The 19,227-nt window shown below is 41.2% G+C and overlaps 1 long non-coding RNA gene across 3 annotated transcripts in view; it reads left to right on the top strand.

Moving 5' to 3' along the window:
* LOC309861987 overlaps window positions 1-19,227 on the top strand; it is a 112,657-nt gene that overhangs the window by 30,043 nt on the left and 63,387 nt on the right. For 2 of the 3 annotated variants that reach the window (XR_014310269.1, XR_014310271.1), the window contains exon 3: window positions 14,906-15,060. This is a non-coding gene — a long non-coding RNA (uncharacterized lncRNA). Of the gene's footprint in view, window positions 1-3,893; window positions 4,214-14,905; window positions 15,061-19,227 lie in introns of all 3 variants that reach the window. The other variant, XR_014310270.1, reaches the window with a different exon arrangement.

Genomic DNA, 19,227 nt, shown 5'->3' with positions numbered 1-19,227 from the left:
CTTTCTCTGCCTTCATTTCCCTGCTAATACAGTGCTCTGTGGGTAATGGGATTCACTGAAGGTTTGAGAATAACAAAGAGAAATTATTGCACAAGACAAAAAAACAACTCAAAACTGACCATCCCTGTCTTGGGTGTATCCTACTGCTGGCACTCTAACTTCTGACTTGAACTCACCAGGGAAAAATTTAAAGTCTCTTAATATTAAGCGATCTAAGCAAAGTAACTTCCCTCTTTTTGCTGTGACAAGAGCCAGGGAGCTTATTTATAACCAAAGAGCCATTAAAGGATTTCCTTAAAGAAAAGAATTATTTTCTCCCTGAGAATAAATACCACGTTCTCAAACACAAAATTGATTGAAAAAAAAATTTTTAAAGATTTTCATTTATTTATTTGACAGACAGAGATCACAATAGGCAGAGAGAGAGGAGGAAGCAGTCTCCCTGCTGAGCAGAGAGACCGATGCGGGGCTTGATCCCAGGACCCTGGGATCATGACCCGAGCTGAAGGCAGAGGCTTTAACCCACTGAGCCACCCAGGCGCCCCGAAATTGGTTTTTTAACAACATTTATACTAATGCTTTAAAACGAACATGATTTTAACCAAAAGGCAATTCATATGGTCTGACAAGTTTTTTCTGCAATGTAGGAATAGATCCATATGAAAAACCTTTCAAAGTTTTATTTTTTTTTTAATTTTTTAAAAGATTTTATTTATTTATTTGACAGACAGAGATCACAAGCAGACAGAGAGAGAGGAAGGGAAGCAGGCTCCCTGCTGAGCAGAGAGCCCAATGCAGGGCTGGATCCCAGAACCCTGGGATCATGACCTGAGCCGAAGGCAGAGACTTTAACCCACTGAGCCACCCAGGCGCCCCAACCTTTCAAAGTTTTAAAACTGAATCATATCATAGTGCATGCCTAACAGCTTTCTTGTCCAAAGAACTGGACAATATCACATATATTCAGAGCTGTTGTGTTGTAAATGTCTCACAAAACATGTGAATACTGTCTCTAACACACAAACACACTTAACATGTTAGCTGGCCCTTTAATGAACAGAGTAAAATGAAAAGAAATATTTGGGTGGGAGTTACCACACCTTACCAAATACATGAGTCTCTCTCCATCTGTGATGTATTTACTTTCTGCAATAGAAAGAATTTCAATAGGGTATATAAAGATCAAAAGTGACTCAGAAGATTAAAGGAATCTTAAGAATGCCTCTTCCCCAAATAATCTTTGTCTTTTGTACATCAGCCCATTATCTCAGTACATTATCTTGAAATTAAAGACATGAAAAATTAATTGACTATTAACTTTTATTTTCAATTTTCAAGGTTTAAATTCCACTGTTATTTTCTTAATTTAATGTGCTTTTATGAATGTAAAGTTTTTATAAACGTTTTTAGGTTCACATTACAACTTTACTCTCCCCAGTCTTTTCTCAGCCATTCACCATTCTAGAACTGTGGATTTTTTTAAAAAATGGAACCATATGACTGAGGAAAAAAACAATAATATCCAGCAGCTTTCTCCTGAGGAAAACTAGAATTTCTTGTCACATGATAAATTGAGTCACCCCATCAATTCCCCTGACTAGGTCCTCTGAGCTTTCTGTGTCACTAAGTCTTTTTCACAGCCTGACTTGACAACAGCAATTTCCTGTGGCGTAGAGGGGTTTCAAAGCTGGTTTTGGAACTCTCCTCCTCTCTGGTTTAGGTATAAGTGGCAATACCAAAATGTAAGAGATTGCATTCCCAAGAAGCTGATACAAGACCTTTAAGCACCTTTCATTTCAAATCCTCAGATGTTAATGCCATTTCTGTCTTAGTTTGGACTCCCCCGGAAGCAGAGCCTGAGACGGGACTGGTTTATTTGGGAGGAGATCCCAGGAAGTAGGGGTGTCGGGAAAGGCGGTGAGCAAGCCCAGGATTGAGGAAAAGCTGCTCTATGTGTATTATCAGGGTTGTTTGTGGGCAACAGGGTCTCAATTCTGGGACATCTGGCAAGTGTACAGAATTCCTTCCAGAATGTTCCAACCAAATGATCAGAGGCTCTCCTTCTCCACTAGCTGATGGTGACTCCTGGGGTGTTACCTCCCCACATTTCCATGCTGTGCTTGTGTGAGGGTTGAGTGGTCTCCAGCTTTAGACATAGATGGCTCTGAGGCAGAAAAACAGGAAGGCTCATCTCATGTTTGAGGTGGACATTTTCAAGTGAGCCCACATTTGAGCTTACCACCAGAACTATAGTTGAATTCGTAGGTGGGCTGAGGGGATATGTCACAAGGTACAAAAACCATTGTCTGTAAGCATATTGCCTCCCTTCTGCATCTTCTGGTCCCCACTGTGCCCACGGGGGTGTCCTCCCACCAAGGGATCATCAAAAGAACACTAATGAGTCTAGTTCCAATGACACTGGCTTGGAAGGGCACTGTTATTAGTGCCCCCTATGGGTGTACGGGCCCTAAGAAAAGGATGGCTCTCCTCCATCTCCAACCCATACCTTTGTCTGTACTTCCTCCTGCAAGGTACTTTGATGGGTCTGTGAGGAGCTGTGCAGCCTCTGTGGGTCCCAGGGGTAAAGGAAAGCTGCTGCTTATGGGAGCATGTCACTTGACCATGAAAGAGGGAGGCAAAGAATCATCTGATCCTTCCTAGGAAGTCTCCCCTCAGCAGCTCACCTGGCCTGTTCACACCTGTGCCCAGGACCATCTCCAGGCTGAGTTCTATGCCCTGTGCTTCCTTTTCCCCCTTGAAATCATTCCATCTACCTTCCTGGGTCTACTGGTCTGTCCTCCCATGTGCACCAGGCAGCACACCATGTCCTCATTTCTCCACCCAAACCTACTTACAGAAGGAAAAGGGAGGGAGGAGGGAAGCCTGTTTCTGGGAGACAAAATGATTTGCTTATATCACAGTTGCCAATGAGAAGTCATCTGACACATGTGGGGAATTCCCAGAGCTAACCATTGAAAGCACTACTTAGATGAAATGTCCTGCAAAATGCAGTAGTTACTTAGGCACTTACTTTTGCCTGTATTTTTTTTTTTTTTTTTTTAGGAAAGAGATGCTCCAATAGCCAATGACTCAGACCACCAGGTGTCTTGGCTGTGGTTTCTTATGAGTCAGGCCTACCCAGACAGCTGAGGACAGAGGTGAAAAGGAAACAAGCTGAAAAAAAAAAAAAAAAAAAAAAACCCAGAAACATAGTCGACACAGACAGACATGGAAGAGGCTTCTGGAGGCTTCTGCAACCCTTTCAGGCCAAAGGGCACAGGGACTCCCAGACACTCACAAGTACATGCAGCTGAAATCAGTTTGAGTCAAGAGCAGGTCATAAAGATCCTGGGGTGAGGACGACTTCAAGTGGGCTCTTATTTGCTCATTAGGTTTAAAACCAAAAAAACAACCCAAGACGTGGGTACTCATACTTCCATAAACTGTGAGTTTTCCCTCCTTTTTTCTCTGCATCCTCTCTCCCTACTGCCATCTTGACAATCTTAATATTTTCCCATTACACAGAATATACACCAATTAGCATCCCTAGGTGAATCGAGAGAAATTTAAAGAAAAAAAAAAAGTTGACCGCTTCTCCTTGAAAACACAAAAGCCTAGAAAAATGAGACGTCTTTGAACAGAAGCTGCTACAACCCTGTGCCCCTCACAGCCTCTAGCAGCTGCCTGGGCTTGTCTAATCTAGTCCTTGGTCTGTTCATCATCAAAAGCATTGACTGCTACAGAAACATAGGACTCTAATTACCCAAATTGCTAAGTGTTGTGCACAGGAAATCACATACTACATTTGTAATTCTATTTACAGTGTGCAAAGCACCTTCCCCATATTCCCTATAATCTAATGACAATCCTGAAATTATTATCACTCTTTACAGATGCAGAAACTGAGGCACACCGAGGTTGAGTGACATGCCCTACTTCAAAGCAGTCAGATCCCAGCACTGAACTCAGGTTGTCTGGGCTTAAACCAAACTGTTTCTAAGACACCGTGTCAAACTCCCACCAGCTTGGTTACTTCCAACCTCCCCGGTCCTACCTCTGTCTCCTGACCAAAGGTGTTTACCCCACAGTCACAGTACATGAGTGACCATCACAAATAATGTGCACCTTGAAGAAACAGCTGCTGCATCCCCAAAGACATCCTGGTTCTGATAGCTCTGTTTAACATCTGGAAGAAAGAGAGTTAACATTTAAGGTGAATGTTTAGATGAAGTTAGAAACTTTGAGGGAGTTGAGCAGTGCTCAAGGGCCTTTGAACATGCAAGGCTGTAACTAGAAAAAGAAAATCAAGAAGATGAGAGCTCTTGCAGAGTTAGGAGGCTACAGGAGGTAAGGTCAAGGATGGAGAAGGGAGGGGTGGGGATGGGGCCGAAATGGCACAAAGATCCATGTGTGCCACACTGGGCACACTACCCTTACATTCACCCAATTCTGCCCTTGCCTTTCCAGCCCTTAGTCCTCATGGACAATGCTCCCCATCCCTTAGGGCCCTTCTAAGAAGAAAGTTGTCCTACCTCAGGGCTCTGGTGCTAGCCGTATTGGACTGTCCCTGCTCACCAAGACTTCTGTAGAACAGAGGTGGTTGGGTTTGCTCCCAGGTCCATCCCACTGTGGTAGGCATCATGAAGGTATTCTGGGGTCTGCAGGCAGCCAGACTCTATCAAGATTTGCAGTCAGTTAGTACAAGAAGGAGAGCCCAAGGATGGTGTGTTGATTAGACACATGGTTTTAAACCTTATGCTCCTTCCCACAGAAGCCACTGCTCTCTCCATTTCTGCATATTTCGCTGCTCTACCCAAAGAAAAAGGAGCAGAGAGAACAGGCCACTTGACTTGCCCACACTCTGATCAGAGTGGTATGGCCAAAGGGACAAGACACTCCCAGAGCAGCCCCTATTGCTCTTCCATTGCAAGAGTGGCTCTGGAAAGCCATGGGGCTGGGGACAGGATGGGCTTAGGACTGAGACCGATGCCCCCTTAATTCAGAGCTTTGTCCACAAGCTGGGTGGCCTTGTGCCATGTACTCAATTCTCTAAGCCTCTGGTACTACCAAGAACTCTTTGAGCCTCTGGTACCATTAAGGAGGTTCCTGGTATCAACTTCATGGGGCTTTTTTGGGGGATTCAATAAGACCACAGAAGGAAAGCCCTTAATATAGGGGTCAGCACATGGTAGGTCCCTGTTGGTAGGTTTAGAATTTCCAACTTCCTGCCTACTGGGTTCTCAGGAGGAGGCACTATAATTAGTCTATTCTGCTGTGGAATTCCTCAGAGCCTCGTGCCTCTCTTTTTTTCCTTCTATTGTCTGTCCCTTCCTCTCCCACCCATAACTTGAAGCTGACTGTTCTGTCTGCAGGAAATGTGTTAAATGAGACAATGTTTATGTTTGCGCCTCCTTCCATGAGCTTTGCTGGTGTGTCCCACTGTTCTGGTCCTTGGGGAGCATCTGAAATGTGGTCAGGTGTGCCCACTAGCAGTCTCACAGGTACAGTGCACACAGTTACTAGAAGAGAAATTTCATTCATGGAAAAGAATATGAGAGTAATATATTCAAGTGGGCATGAATTTTAGAAACCAGCTCTGGGTTCACATCCCAGCACTGTTATTAGCACTGTTACTGACTGTGAGTGTGGCTATGTGGCTACTATCTCTAGTGGTCAGTGTCCCCATGCATGAGACTTTCAGAATCTGATCAAAATAATTATGGGCAGTGTTCTGAAACATCTGGACAAATGTCAGGCACATTGTAGATGCTTAACAAATGAGTATCTAACACAATGGTTGGCATCTAAAATAGCTGGCCATAGGCCCAATCTAACCAACTTAACTGTTTCTGTAAATAAAGTTTTATTGAGACACAGCCATACCCATTTGTTTAACATATTATCTATGGCTACTTTTGTGCTACAATATAAGAGTTCAGTAATTGCCATTCACTGTTAATTCCTTCTTTCTCTTCTAGAAACTAGAGGGCTGCTGTAGACTCTGGGGTATGAAGTGCAATGGCTCTGGGGTATTCCCAGCAGCTGCCCATTTAGTTTATCACCTGGGATTAAATTCAGTTGCATGAACAGAGAACTTAAATAAAAATGGCTTAAACGAGATAGAGACTGACTTGTCTCTTGTACAAAAGTCTGGAGGTGGGCAAATCTAGGGCTGTTCTTGCCTGCAAACACCTCAAAGACACAGGTTCTTTCACCTTGCCACTTTTTGTCCCTAGGATAAGGCTTTCATCTTCACAGATCAAGATGCTGGCTAAAGCTCCAACCATCACATTCTCATTCCAAGTGCCTACATGAAGATGGGGATGAAGCAAAAGGAGCAAAATATATAAACCAATTCTTTTTTTTTCTTTTTTTCTTTTTTTTTTAATTTTTTATTTTTTATAAACATATATTTTTATCCCCAGGGGTACAGGTCTGTGAATCGCCAGGTTTACACACTTCACAGCACTCACCAAAGCACATACCCTCCCCAATGTCCATAACCCCACCCCCCTTCTCCCAACCCCCCTCCCCCCAGCAACCCTCAGTTTGTTTTATGAGATTGTCACTTATGGTTTGTCTCCCTCCCAATCCCATCTTGTTTCATTGATTCTTCTCCTACCCACTTAAGCCCCCATGTTGCATCACCACTTCCTCATATCAGGGAGATCATATGATAGTTGTCTTTTTCTACTTGACTTATTTCGCTAAGCATGATACGCTCTAGTTCCATCAACAGATGAGTGGATAAAGAAGATGTGGTATATATACACAATGGAATACTATGAACCAATTCTTTTTAAGGATGCTTTCCAATGGCTCTCATCTGACACAATCTGCTAAAATCTCATTGGTCACATGGGCATACTTAGTTAAAATGGAGACTGGGAAATGGGGCATTAATTCAGGTGACCATATTCCCAGAAGAAAATGGTGATAGTGATGGGGGAGGGGTGTTGTTTTACATACTAAGGAAGATGGAGAGAACACATATTGGAAAATCAGTAGGTGTTCATCTCAGAATTGTTTTAGCTACAAATAGTAAAAGCCCAGGCTGCAGTGGTTTAGGCCACCAGGACTTTTATTATTTAACCATCAAAAATCCAAAGGAAGGTAGTCCAAGCCTAGTACCCATGCTTCCCCTCTGCCTCACATTTCCCCAGGCTGTGGTTTGGTGTCAAGATAGCTGCTGCACCCTCAAACATCAAATCCCCATCCTGCTCCAAAATTAAGACTAAGGAAGTGGCAGGGTAGGGTTTCTTCATGTACTGCTCTTCTTCTGTATTCTTGCAGAAGTCTCTAGAAGCATCTCCTTCCATCTCCTTTGCCAACCCTGGCTCCCATGCTGGCTTCCTGGCAAAAAGGACTGGGATTGCCAAGACTGGCTTTCATGATTTGCTGCCTGAACAAAATGAGGATTCTGTCAGCAAGGAAGAAAAGGAAAGCAACCTGTGAGTGGAATACAATTGAAAGTCCACTATTAGCAGAGAGGGGAAGAAATGGCCGCTGCCTCAAGGAACAGGATACTTAGATTCTTTCTGGATAAAAGGCAGGGAGTGGATTGAATTTGTACCATATTCTCAAGCCTCTTATGGCTGCTATTTATTATCAACATGTTTTGTATCATTACAAAATCTGGAATTAGAGGTAAAATCTTCTCCATAAATCTTTAGGCTTGAACTTTTAGTTCAGTACTCTGCAAGGTGCAGCCTCCACAATGTTCAGAGCTATTTTCAGGTGAATGTTCTGGACAAAATAAAAAGACAGCTTCCTAAAAATAATTTTGCAGTGGCAATCATACATCTCCCGGAAATGATGCACCTTATCTTGTTGATAGGGTCTGAAATCTATGGCAGAACCATCAGCCCTAAATGGACTGCTGGTGGTAATGAGATTAAATTACTCTCCACCAAAAATAGTCCTCATCTTCCTGCACAGCCCAAACAGCACTTTGCAACTTTATCCAGCAAGCTGGATGTTTAAGAAGAGCAATGGGCTTCCCACATCTGGATTTGCAACATAGAGCTGGAAGCCTAACATAATAGGCAGCTCGCCTCACTCAGATTTCATCCAGACCTTTCCCCTAGAAGAGAAAAAGGAAAGTGGTGTTCCTTGGGTGTCTTCCATGTGTTAGGTGTTTTATATATATTCTTTATCAAAGCCCTGCATTTGTAAATTAAGGTGGTCTTCTTCTTGTCTGTAAATAGGCTGGACATGTATGAGACTCTGGCTGGCTGAATTTGGGACTGGTCTTGGGCTCTGAATTTAGATATCCAGAATTGGAAAAAACCAAAGGGTGTACACAAGATAGATTCCTCAGCAAACACCAAGGGTCCAAGTCTAATAACCGAACAGTACTGCAAAGAAAGAAGAGGAAAGGTGGTAATAAGTCATAGAAAGACTTGATGGGTTTTCACAAATAAAGTTCAAGGGTACGTATGGTGTAGGAGTAGCCTTAAGGTTTTCAAATGTTGAGTAACAGTGTTGAGTGACAAAACAAGTGGGAGAAACATCTTTTGTTTGTGATGGATGATCTTTTTTATATGTTGCTAGATTCATCTTGTTAGTATTCTTTTGAGGGTTTTTGCTGCTATGTTCATGAGGGATATTGGTCTGTAATTTTCTTGAAAGTTTTTGTCTCATTTGGCTTTAGAGTAAGGCTGGCTTTGTAGAGTCAGTTGCAAAGTATTCCATTCTCTGCAATTTTCTGAAAGAGTTTGTATAGAATTGGTAATATTCTGTTCTTATATGTGGGATAGAATTCCCAGTGAATTCTTCTGGGTTAGGAGTTTCCTTTAGGGAAATGTTTTCAAGTATAAACTTAATTTTTAAAATATATTTAGGGCTGTTAATATGTATTTCTTCCTGAGCAAGCTTTAGTTGTTTTATCCTTTGTTCCTTTCATCTCATCTAAGTTGTCAAACTTTTCAACATAAAGTGAATTATAATATTTATTTATTATGTTTTAATACTGTAGAACATGAAGTGATGGCAGCTCCCTCATTCTTACTATTGGTAATTCAAACTAATTATTGTTTAATCGATCTTCTTCATTTTTTGGTGTTTTCTACTTCATAGATTTTTCACTCCATTTTTTCTTCTGCCTATTTTGGGTCTCAAGTTGCTCTCATTTTTCTAGTTTCTTAATGTGGAAGCTAAGTCAATAATTTAAAACCTTTCTTCTTTTCAAACGTAGGCACTTAGTGTATAAATTTATAAGTATGGCTTTAATGGCTTGCACAAATTTTGGTATGCTATTGTTTTTATTTTCATTAAATTAAAATGCTTTCCAATTTCCCTTTTGGCTTCTTCTTTGACCCATGGGTTATTTAGATGTGTGTTACTTAGTTTCCAAAGATATCTTCCAGATATCTTTCTGTTATTGATTTCTAATTTAATTTTAATGTGATCAAAAAATATTGCATCTGCTTTGAATCTCTTAAAATTTAATGAAACTTCTTTTATGGTCCAGAATATTGTCCATCTTTTTTTTTTTTTTTAATTTTATTTATTTGCCAGAGACAGAGAAATCACAAGTAGGCAAGAGGCAGGCAGAGAGGTGGGGGAAAGCAGGCACCCTGCTGAGCACAGAGCCCAATGCAGGGCTCCATCCCAGGACCCTGAGATCATGACCTGAGCCGAAGACAGAGGCTTAACCCACTGAGCCATCTGGGCGCCCCCAGAATATTGTCCATCTTATAAATTTTCTGTGTGTACTTGAAAAAGTGTATTCCATTGTTGAGTGGAATGTTCTATAAGTGTGTCAAATAGGTAAAGCTCATTGGTAGTGTTGTTCAAGTCTCCTATATATTACTAATTTTCTATTTGTTTGTTCTATCAATTATTTAGTTATTAAGATCTCCAACTATAATGGTGAATTGTATCATTTATATCCTTGAAATTCTATTTGAGGCTCTGTTGTAAGGTTCATGAACATTTAGGTTTGTGAATGACCTTTATGAATGACTCCTTTATCATTATGAAGTAGTCTTTGTTCTGAAATTGATTTTTTCTAACATTTAATATAGCCATTCCAATCTTTTCTGAGGGGAGATAGGGAGGTAGTGTTAACATGATATAATTTTTTCTTTCTTTTATTTTTAACCTGTTTGTATCTTTATATTTAAAATGCACTTATTTTAAGCTGAATTTAGTTGTATCTTCATCTTTTTATCCAAACAAAGTCACTGCCTTTAATGGGAGGGTTTAAGCCATTACATTTAATTATATTATAACTAGTTGTTTTTAGATTTAGGTCTGTCATCTTGCTGCTTGTTTTCTAAAACAGTGTCCATGAGGAGGGTGTACTGCTACAATAGACCTTCAACAGTAATAGAGGATTGGTATTATATAAAGAAATAATTAAGGGAAAATTCACTCTTAATTTAAAATCTACAGTCAGCTAAATGTCATTCAAGAAAGGGACAAAAATAACATATTTAGACCATAATCGAGAGGATTCTACCAGAAAGAAGTATGTACTTTAGGATGAAGAAAATTGAATCCAGAAGGAAAAAATATAGATACAAGAAGCAATAGAGTTGGAATTAATAATTGCAGTATGTAAACATCTACTTGATTTTGGTAGTAGGTGTATGGGTGTGTAAACTTTCTATGCTTTTTGTGGGTTTTAAATATTGTAGAATAAAAATAAAGCATCCTGGAGAGCATGCTATCATGGAAACCAACCTAGGAGAGTGCTACTGTGTAAAATGCTGCTGAGAAGTAAAGTAGTATGAAAATAGAAAATTACCTGTAGTTTTTCAGGATGAAACCTATGGATGAACTTGACAGAAGCAGATCAGTGGCATGTTGGATGACAAGCTCGGACTGGCCAATGAGATGTCGGGTAGAAGTCCTGTGACCAATATCATAAGCATCACTGTCTGACCAGAGGATCAGACCTTCTCTGATCACCCTCCAACTTTATCAACATGAAACCACCTAACTACAGCCCATCTGTGGCTCCTTTTTGCCTGCAAGATGAAGCTTAGATTTCATGGCCTAACATACAGAGTAAGATCTGACTCCTGCCCACCCTTGGAGAGTAAACGTAGACCTACATATCTAAATTGATCTCTAGGGTTGGCAATGCTCCTTGCCTGCTCAGACTTATCTAGCTCTTTTTAATTTCTGGATGCTCATTTTAGCTCCCATTTTTTCTACTTTAATCCATCTTGGATCTTTTGGTATTAGATTTGATTGTACCCATGATCCCTTATATTCAATCCCATTTTCTTTTTGAAAGAGAACCTGACTTCCTACTTATGATACCATTCCCATACAGACTGTATGCCACATACATTTTGTGTTTTGCAAGAATCCCAAACCTGATGTTTCTGGCACATTTACATTCTTGTATAATCAAAACCCTAGCCAGGGGTGCCTGGGTGGCTCAGTGGGTTAAGCCGCTGCCTTCAGCCCAGGTCATGCTCTCACGGTCCTGGGATCGAGTCCCGCATCGGGCTCTCTGCTCAGCAGGGAGCCTGCTTCCTCCTCTCTCTCTGCCTGCCTCTCTGCCTACTTGTGATCTCTCTCTGTCAAATAAATAAATTAAATCTTTAAAAAAAAAAAAACCTAGCCAAATAGAATTCTCCCTTCTATATCTCTGATGGCTATTTGTTCAGACTATTCTTGAATATCTGTAATAGTAGGGGGGCCCTCATACTTAAAGGTGCCATGTTTCACTTGGGATAACTCTGGTTGATAGAATATTGTTTTTTATTTTGAGGGAAAGAGGTCGTCCCCCCTGTATCCACCCCACCACCAACGAAGTCTTAATCTAAGCTCTAGAGTGACAGTGTTCCCAGTATTTGAAATTAGAGGGCTGCCAGTTGTATGAGTTAGACTATTAGATTAGAATTCCAGCTCCCACACTTAAGCTACTACTCTGAGCCTCAATTAACTCATCTATAAATTAAGGATAATAGTGCTCACTTTAGGGGATCATGTGAAGATCATGTAAGATAATTCACACAATATCTTTAGTGAAACACAATGACTGACACAGAATGAATACTCTAAAAATGTTAGCTCTTACAGAGTATCAAAGGAAGATATTTTACACTATAGGACTTTTCTCCCCATCAGAAAAGTTAAGCCCTTCAGGATTCTGAACCAGAGGATGGCCCCTTGATTTAGGGTGGGGTACTTTGGAAACTTCACTCAGGCCCAGTACTTACTCGAAAATACCTGCATTAGTATTAAGGTGAGAAAAGCAGGTGCTCTGAGGTGGTCAAAGAGCACAACTCTACCCTTTGCTGGCACCAGAACTTACAGGCAAGCTGCCAGTGCTCATCATGTTATAAGCTCCAGTGTTATCCATAGTGGTTATGTAGTAGATATAATCATATTTTATAGAACTCTACAGTTCTAAAAAGATTTTCATCTAAATTATTACTTATCTCCATAGGACCCCAGTGAAATTTGTATTATCATTCTCACTTTATAAACGAAAAAAATCAAAGCTCAGATCAATGAAGGAACTTGGCCAGCATCATAAAAGACAGAGTAATTGCCATCTGTTGATTGACAGTTCTGTGATACATATTTTACCAGGTGATCTTGCATATTTTATCTCATTTTATTAAAAAGTAAAACACCAACATGCTCATGAATAGGTACTCATTGTTAGGTAAAGAAAATGAGATTCAGAGAGGTTAAGAAACTTCTCCAAAGTCACACAGTTATAATAAGCCCATTAACAGCAAACTCCATGTGCTTTTTACATTCCCCTCATGGCCAAGGAGAATTACATAGAACAGTCTTTTTTTTTTTTTTAAGATTTTATTTATTTATTTGACAGAGGAAGAGAGAGAGAGAGATCACAAGTAGGCAGAGCCGGGGAGGAAGCAGGCTCCCCATGGAGTGGAGAACCTGACATGGGGCTCGATCCCAGGACCCTGAGATCATGACCTGAGCTGAAGGCAGAGGCTTAACCCACTGAGCCACTCAGGCACCCCTACACAGAACATTCTGAACAGATTCATGTGGAATGGAAATCACAAATAGCTACACTGACTTGGATCACATTTTCTATCAGTCATGTTATAAATCTTGCTCATGAAAGAGGTTCTATCCTGTTCTTAATTCTGCTTCCTTAGCAAGGAGGAGTTACATTCCTTGAGGGAGAAAACTAGTGGGTGCATTTGGGGATCTATCTACAGACTTAGAAGCCCATTTTCACCAGCCTAATGGGAGGCCCTCAACAATATGGAATACCTAGGGTAAATCACTCTTCCTATTACCAAAGAAATGGAAAATGATGGTGGAGACTCTATTCAGAGCATGCTCCTTCTGCAGCAGTTACAAAGGTTTTGAACCTTGTCTAGGATATATGAGAAAGCTACTGAAGTCAGAGATAGAGCACACCAGCTTGGTGTGCTCTCTCAGAGACTAGGCCTTTGAAGTCTCTTGTGTTTTCAAAGCAAAAACCCCTACCTCACACCATTAATAAATTTGACCTCAAAAGAGGAGGGGAAAGTGGGTTCTCATTCCAAAGAGTGTTATGGTAGCACCAGCAACAGCCCCAGGGGCCCTTGTAGATGGATAGTTCTCATCCAGAGGCAGTTTTTCTCCCATGTAATATTTGGTGATGTCTGAGACATTTTTTGTTATTATAGCTTGAGGGGAGAGGGGGATGCTATTGTCATCTAGTGGGTAGAGGACCAGGGATACTACTAAACATCCTATAATGCATAGCACAGTTCCCCAAAACAAAGAATTGTCTGTCTCAAAGAAGAGAAACCTGGTGTCAATGAAGAGAGACTCCAAGAGCTAAAAATTTCAATAGTAGCTTTATAGGTTTTCAAAAAGATGGATGAGGACAGTCTTTAACAGGTCCTCCAAGGGCAAAGTACTAAGGTGAGAGGCATCCTAATGCTGGTGTTCATGGGCCAACTCTTTCATTCCCTGTAAAAGGGTCTACTAGTCATGAGGTTGCTTTCTGCCAGGAAACCAAAACAAAGGGAGGAAGTTGGTTGGTAGGAATAGCCAGATCTGCATGAGGCAGATACACCTGTTTTAGTTGGATTCCCCAGAAGTAAATGCTGAGATGAGAATCTGACAAGAGAGTTGGGGCAATGCAATATCCAGAAGGTCGGGAGACAAACACAGGGAGATTTCAGGCAAGGTCCCATGAAAGATACTTTCAACCTGATCCTGAGGGGAATTCTGGAGTATAAGTTTTGCTCTGAGGTACAGTTACACCTCCGAAAGGGAATGGACTTGAATCTTCTTGCACCCGTTAGCCAGTGGCTATGGGCCATGATGGAGAAGTAAGTTCCCTGGAACTCCTAGCCTTTCTTTCCAGTGCACTGGGTGGGCTCTACCAGTCTGAAGGGAACTTCAGGAAATCACTGCAGGCTCTCGCTATAGGCAGTGGAATCACAGGGAAGACATAGAAGTGGTAGGAGCACCCAGAAGGGGTAGAAAGGGATTTGAAGGGGTCTGGGCCAAGCGCTGACATGGTGCTGCACACTTACTTCAACTGAGGGCACAGGCCCAACCTGAGTGCCGCTCATTTATGGGGATCTCCGTATGCAGCCCAGCTACCAGGGACCCAAACTTTTCATCTGTGGCTCTTTACTCTGCCATCCCTGGGAATGAATGCCATGATTGAGCTTTGTGCCTGTGTTTGTTACATTCTAGTCCTCAACTTCTGCTGTAGTCTGGTGTTTGGGTTCCCCAAATCTCCATGGTAGTGCATTCACTGGTGTAAGTCCGCTGTTAGGAAATCTGAGTCAGACCTCTACACCTGTACCCCTGTAGAACAACAAAGACCTTCTCAGTGTTGCTGCAAATGCTGGGGCCCTGCTAATAGTCTCCCTCACAGCTGGAGTTTGCTTTAAGTATCTCACCATTCATCCATTCAGACATAAAAACAAGCTCCTTTACCCATTTCTAGAAAGAGCCCATGGGCACCCAGCATTCAACAGGACTTATGGCTACCTGGACTGACCTTGCTTGGAGCACAGGAAGACGGTAACAGAGCAGAGCACAGCCCACTGGCAGCCTGCTGGTTCCTTGCCTTCTCTCTCTACCTGTGTCTGAGGATCACAGGTAAGTCCTCTACAGGGTTCTACACAAGAGTTTAGTGAGCACATTCTGGAACCTAAACTTGCCCTTGGGCTCCCAATGCCACGACAGTGGCTCATCAATACATTTCTTCCACATAAATGTGATGCTTTTGCTAAAATGAACTATGGGGTGAGGTGCCTGCATGGCTTAGTAAGTTAAGTGGCCAACTCTTGGTTTGGGCTCAGGTCATAATCTCGGGGTCCTGAGACTGAGTCCCATGTTGGGCTCCAAGTACAGTGCAGAGTCTGCTTGAGGACTCTCTCCCTTTCTGCCCCTCTACCTGCTTGCCATTGTGTGCTCTCTCCCTTTTCCTCTAAAATAAATAAATAAATAAAATCTTTAGGAAAAATAAAAGGAACAAGCCTTTCTTCCCTTTAAAATATTTTAGAGATTTTATTTATTTGTCAGAAAATGAGAGAGAGAGAGAGAGACAGGGAGAGAGAGAGCGTGAGCACAAGCAAGTGGAGCAACAGGCAAAGGGAGAAGCAGGCTACTGGCTGAGCAAGGAGCCCAATGTGGGACTCGATCCCAGGACCCTGAAATCATGACATGAGCTGAAGACAGATGCTTAACCAACTGAGCCACCAAGGCATCCCCCTACCTTGTGTTTTAACCAGATGATTTTATTTGTGTGTCATACCCTGGTGTATTCTTGCACCTTCATTTATTTGTCTATTTATTTATTTACTTACTAACTCATTTTAGTTTCTCTGTCATTGTCTTAGATGTGTTTCTTAGGAATAATCCACATTTAGATCCAATCTGGGGATCTTTGTTTTGATTTGTTTCCACGATAGACATAGGTGGTCTTACTGCTTTCATTGTAGTTTCTGCAAACTGTTTGTAAGGCATTTTTCTTATTTCCCATCTTTTGCCAAGTGGCTTGTTTGTTTGTTCTTGTTTACCCAAGTGATTTGAACATTATGAATTCTATTTTTCCTAGGTTAATGGTTACCCTTACATTTCAAAAAATAATTGATCCTGTATTCTTTTATCAATGTCAAGAATGAGAAAGGACCTACTGGCCCTTTCCACAGACAATGGGTGACCTAATACACTTTCTTTTTTTCCCCACCCATATCTATCTCCAACTTCCCAAGGTTTTTGTTTTTTTGGTATAATCTTGGTTTTTAAACCCAAGTTAATTGTTTAACTGTCAATCTCTTTCTTTTTCTTTTTAAGATTTTATTTATTTGACAGAGAGAGAGATCACAAGTAGACAGAGAGGAAGGCAGAGAGAGAGGGGACTCAATCACAGAACCCTGAGATCATGACCTGAGCTGAAGGCAGAGGCTTAACCCACTGAGCCACCCAGATGCCCCTGTCATTATCTTTCTTTTCATGATTATTTTTATATTAGCATTGTTTCCTTACAAAATTAAAAATTTAACAATTTAAATTCAAAGTCATTTTTGTAGTTTAAATTCATTATTTAGAGAATAATTTCACTTTAAACTCTATTACTGCTCACCTTGTTTCTTTCATATTGTGTTTTCCTCATACTGGGTTCTCTGTTGTGATTTGTTTCTAAGATCACTGGGCTATTTTGGGGGAAAGCAGAATGAAGAAGAGACGTGAACTGTTGTATTCCCCCTGAAACTTTGTTTGGATCTTCTCTATTTTTCTTGCCTCAAATGTGTTCAATGGCCATCTATAATATTGCCCCTTTTCCTTTGATCTTTAGAGTCTCAGGAAAAAGGTGAGCTGTGAATTCCATCATTTTGTTCGTTTTATCTCCATGGTTGCTTGTAAGATTTTTCCCCTTTATTCTTAAATTAAAACAAAATTTTCCCAAGGCATTCCTAAGTGTGTATTCTTTCTTTCTATTAATTTCTCCAATACTTGGTAAGCCAATTTTTATCTAAAGATTTTAGTCTTTTCAGCTCTGGAAAATGGCTTTTATAACACCTCCTGAATCAATTTTTCATGACTCTTATCTTTTGCTCATGATCTCAATCTTTTTACACTTATAGGAAATCTTTTTACATTTCTGAACTAATCAGATAATTTATCAAACCATCCTTCAAAATCAATGAGTCTCTTTTCTGCCTTATCCACTATGTTATTCATGCTGTCCAGGATGGTTTTCTAAATTAGGGAATTCATGTTTTCATCAGAAAGCAATCTATCTGATTTCAAATTTCTCCCTTTTCATCAGTGCCATGTCATCTTGAATCTTGCTGAGAATACAAATTAGAGGGATTTGTTTCCTGTTCCCAGGTTGCTTCCAAGGTTGTGACTTGCCCGGAAGCTGGCAGTCTCCATCCCCTGTGGAGGTGTTGGTGTCAGTCAGGGCTGCCACTGTCCACAAGAGATGGGGAGAACCTACTGGGGAGAGAACCAGGCAGTGGGAAGATTCACTGTGAGCTGAAAGCCTCTCTTCACAACACTTCAGCAACCAGGTTGCTGGAGCCCTGCAGTCCTTTCTTAGGACCACCGACAATTTTAGGCAGTCTCACTTCATTAACTGTGTTGACCATGCTACATGTGGGCTGGTGGTGAGCACTATTGACAGTCATTCCATATGGTAGACACACGTACAGCTCATTCATTCATTCATTCATTCATTAAATATCTCTTGAGTTCCTCTGTACAGAAGCTGTTTATACACATTGGAGATATGACGGCACAGTTAGTACTATCTCCATAATGTTTTTATTATAGTGGGGAGACAGTATATCATAAATTGAAGATATAGTATCAAGGAATTATAAGTGTTATAAAAAATAAATCCAAGGTAAAAGGCTAGATAAAGGAAACATGCAATTTTAGTAAAAATGGTCTAAAAAGACCTTCCTTAAGTTCATTTGAGCTGAAACCAGAATAGAGTAGATGAGTGAGCCAAGAGGATGTGTGGAAGAAAAGTAGTCAAGCAGAGGGGATTGCAAGTAGAAAGGCCCTGAAGCGGGAAGTTGTTGAACTTGTAAAGGAAAAACAAAGAGGTGGGTGTGTCTGAGGTTGCACGCAGGAGCAGAGCAAGGCAGGGACAAGTCTGAGGGCTAGCATATTGTGCTGTCCTTGCTTCACCAGACATCCCTATGTGCATCTGGGCCATAATTGGGCTTCTTATGTAAAGCCTGAATCATTCAAGTTGCAGACCAAGTCAGTGACATACCTTTTAGCAAATTCCATCTCAGCAGCCCAGCCCCAATATGTGGAGTTGGAATGACTCCTGCTGAGCCACAATACTTTCTATGATGAGTCCTCAGGCCACCAAAGTGCTCCCTGAATCAACCTTGCTCTCATACCCATGGTGTTGGGCCAGCTTCCCATCTTCTCTTGTCTACAAGCCTGGTGCTAATCTTCAGTCTTCTTAACCTGAGGCCTGAAGCTGCTGAAGGCCCACCATATCCTCATTCCAGAGGGGAATGAGATGGCCCAATGCGGGTTCAGCAGGGTCCATTAATCTGATTAGTGAACTCATCTCCAAGTGGGCTCAGCACTACTGAGAGGACCACCTACTGCTTCTGCTGTTTGGGACTCTCCTAATAACATCTGCCAAAATCTGGTCACCCTGGAAGCCTCTACCCTAAAGTCCTATCCTTTACCTCAGCCTTCATTCTTCTCATATGTCCCTGAATATCTCTGTTTCCTACAAGCTTATGTTTCTGAGGTATCCCTGTATCCCACCCCAAGCCTGTCTAAATTTTTACAAGTGGGTACTCACCACTTTCACCCTGCTCTGTATCCAGCCTGGATGACATAAAAGGATGAAATCACATCCAGATTTTTATAAGCAAAGAAACTTATAATTAAGGGAAAACAAAAGGTTGTTTTTCAAAGGAGAGCTGGTAGGATTGAGCAACCATCTGCTTCCCTCTGTCCCAGTTGACCCAGCCTCTGAATGACCTTTTTTAAGGGACTGAGTTTTTCTGAAAGTTTTGGCTTGTGCAATACAGTCCTCATACACACTGACAAATTTTGTTAACTCTAAATATTTGCTTGAGACTACTGTTTTAACAAGAATTACATCCTTTCTCTACAAGGATGGTTAAATATATATCAATTGTTATCAAGATAAATTTATACCAAGAAATTCTTCCATTCTTCCCTTGCACACGTTTTGCAGAATACTATATGGAAATTTTTTGACCAGTCATGCTAAATGTTAGGCTCTATTCTAAACTACCTGGCAGTAGTATTGGATGA

This window comes from Mustela nivalis (assembly GCF_964662115.1).
Source record: "Mustela nivalis genome assembly, chromosome: 1".
NCBI classification, from domain to species: Eukaryota; Metazoa; Chordata; class Mammalia; order Carnivora; family Mustelidae; genus Mustela; species Mustela nivalis.
Note: the sequence above shows the minus strand (reverse complement) of the source record. Positions and strands in the feature narration are given on the sequence as shown.